A 3,054-nucleotide genomic window follows, 5' to 3' on the forward strand; every position below is an offset into this window, starting at 1 on the left:
GCGGCTCATTAATGCGGAGACATTCAGTTCACTTCCATGCTCGCTGAGCGGCTCCGCCTCGACGAGGCTTGCGTGCAAGCTCTCGACCTCTGATGAGTTCGCCCACCTCCTCACCGAGTCCCCGACCCTCACACGGCCCACCTTTTCAGCCGTTGTCGTCAGACACGGGGTGGAGCATCACATTCCGACCAACGTCCCGCCTCTCTATGCCCGGGCTCGACGCCTCGACCCGGGGAAACTCGCTATCGCAAAGGCGGAGTTCGACACGTTGGAGCGTCTTGGCATCGTGCGACGGTCCGACAGCACGTGGGCCTCACATCTCCACATTGCGCCGAAGCCGGTTGGCGGTTTGCGCCCGTGCGGGGATTATCACCGCCTTAACGACGCCACTACCCCTGACCGCTACCAAATCTCGCACATCCAGGATTTTTCTGCCCGCTTGGCTGGTAAAGTTTTTTTTTCTAAGGTGGACCTCGTTCGTGGTTACCACCAGGTCCTGTCCGGCCACAGGACGTTCCTAAGACCGCAGTGATTACACCGTTCGGGCTTTTCGAAAGCCTCCGTATGCCTTTTGGGCTCAAGAACACGGCCCAGGCTTTCCAGCGCCTGATGGACAGCACGTTGTGGGATTTGCCGTTTCTGTTCATCTACCTGGACGATATCGTCATCGCCAGCGCTTCCAGGATGGAGCACATGCTTCACCTCCGAGCGCTCTTTGAACGCCTCAGTCAGCACGGCCTGATCATTAACCCGGCCAAGTGCTTGTTCGGGGAGGCCTCAATTGACTTTCTCGGCCACCGCATCACGAGGGAGGAGGCCGTCCCACTGCCGTCTAAAGTGGAGGCTGTGAAAGGTTTTCCGCGCCCCCTCACCGTCAAGGCCCTGCAGGAGTTTTTGGGCATGGTGAACTTTTACCATTGTAAAAGTGGCCTTTTACCAACTGGCCCTCGCCAGCGCAACCATGCTGGCGCATCCGTCGCTCGATGCACCGATTGCTCTCACCACAGACGCTTCGGACTACGCGGTTGGCGCCGTGCACGAGCAGTGGGTCAACGGGGCGTGGCAGCCGCTTGCTTTTTTTTAGCCGGCAGCTCCGCCCGAATGAACGAAAGTACAGTACCTTCGATCCTGAGCTCCTAGGCCTCTACCTAGCTGTCCGACACTTCCGTTACCTGTTGGAAGCCCGCCCATTCACGGCGTTTGTGGACCACAAGCCCTGGTTTTTGCCATGGCCAAGGTCTCGGAGCCGTGGTCCGCCCGTCAACAACGCCAGCTCTCCTTCGTTTCCGAGTTCACGACAGACATCCAAAATGTTGCTGGGAAGGATAATACGGTCGCCGATTGGTTCTCCCGGTCCATAGTCGGCGCGGTCCACCTTGGCATCGACTACGTCCACATGGCGGCCGATCAGATCACGGACCCGGAGGTCCAGGCCTGCAGGGCGGTGGTCACGGGGCTTCGACTGTCTGACCTGGAGCGGACCTCCTTGCTGTACCCTGCCGAAACTTCCAGCCCTGTTGTCCCACCTGGACCTTCTCCTTCTTCCAGTGATTCCTGCCTGCTATTCCGCTTTCGTGTAAGGACATGGGCACCAAGCTACTGTGCGACGTTTCCTTGGGTCAGCCTCGCCCTGTCGTACTGCCTAAGTCACACATAGGCGGATATTTTGGCGACTGCCGGCGATCAAGATTTTTCGGCGACCACTGGCGATTTCGGGCGGTCAAATATGGTCAGGCGGCAGTATGGCGACTGCAGGCGGCCACATTGCGACGACGCCCCGAGTGGGATGGCGACTGTTGAAGATCGATGACGACTGCATTGCGGATGCACGGCGGCAGCGTGGCGACAGTCTGGCGGCTAGATTACGACCGATGGCGGATCGCGGCGACTGCATTGGGGCCGGGTGGCGGTTTACTCCGACGTCCGCAAGACTGCAATAAGACCGCCGACGATTGGAGACGATTCACACAACTTTTTAAATCTTTATTTCTCTATTTTACATTTCACTTTATTCATTTCAATGATGTATGCCATGAAGCATAAAGATGTTTGATGTACAATAACAAAGTTCATAAAGATGTATCATTGCAATGTAATCATCAAACTTTTCTGCAGGGAGAGAGAATGGAAATAAAGTCCAACAAATTATTTCCACTGGTCCCAAGTCCCATAAATAAAGTTTCCAAAGGACCAAAGTCCCAAAAATAAAGTTCCCAAAAGTCCCAAGTCCAAACAATAAAGCCATATCCTTGTCGGCACCACAGGACCTCACTCCACGGAGACCCTCACACCATCCTGTCTTGCCATGGAATCGTGGTATGTCGTAATGCAGTCGCCAGGCAGTCGTATCTTTGTCGCCAATGGCCGTAACTCGGCCGCCACTAGTCCTACTGCTGTCGTCGTCAGTCTCCCATAGCCGCAGGGGAGACGTGGTAGTTCTTCTGTAGTCGATATGCAGCCGCAACAGTGTCGGCCCGTAGTCGGGAAGATGCCGCAGGAAGGCCGTATGGCATTCGCATCTCTGCCGTGCTAGCTGGTGGGGCGATTGCGGAAGACTATGAGCGACTGGGTTGCGGCCGCTTTACGCTCTTATTACAGATACCGACGACAGCATGGCGGTTCCATCACGACAGCATGGCGGATTTTTTTCGAGTGCGACTGAGCGCGCCGTTTTTAAACATTTAAAAAAATATTTGGCCCCTTTGCGGCTCTTGCCGACTGCAGCCGACCTGGGGAGGATAACCACGACTACAGGCGACCGTCCATTACGGTTTCATTACGATTGTCGGCGGGTGGTGGCGATTTTTCCAGTCGCCAGTAGTTGCCGACAAATCCGCCTATGTGTGACTTAGGCATACCCACCAGCTGGAGACGGCTGGTGTTCGATGCCATCCACGGTCTTCCTCACCCGGGCAGGAAGGCGTCGCAAAAGTTGGTGGCGGCGAAGTTCGTTTGGCACGGGCTCAGGAAGGATGTGCGCGACTGGGCCAACACCTGCGTCGAGTGTCAACGCTCGAAGGTGCATCGCCCCGAGCGATGGTTTGACCAGGTTAA

The sequence above is a fragment of the Myxine glutinosa genome, chromosome 14 (genome assembly GCF_964187855.1).
Source record: "Myxine glutinosa chromosome 14, kmMyxGlut1.1, whole genome shotgun sequence".
NCBI lineage: Eukaryota > Metazoa > Chordata > Myxini > Myxiniformes > Myxinidae > Myxine > Myxine glutinosa.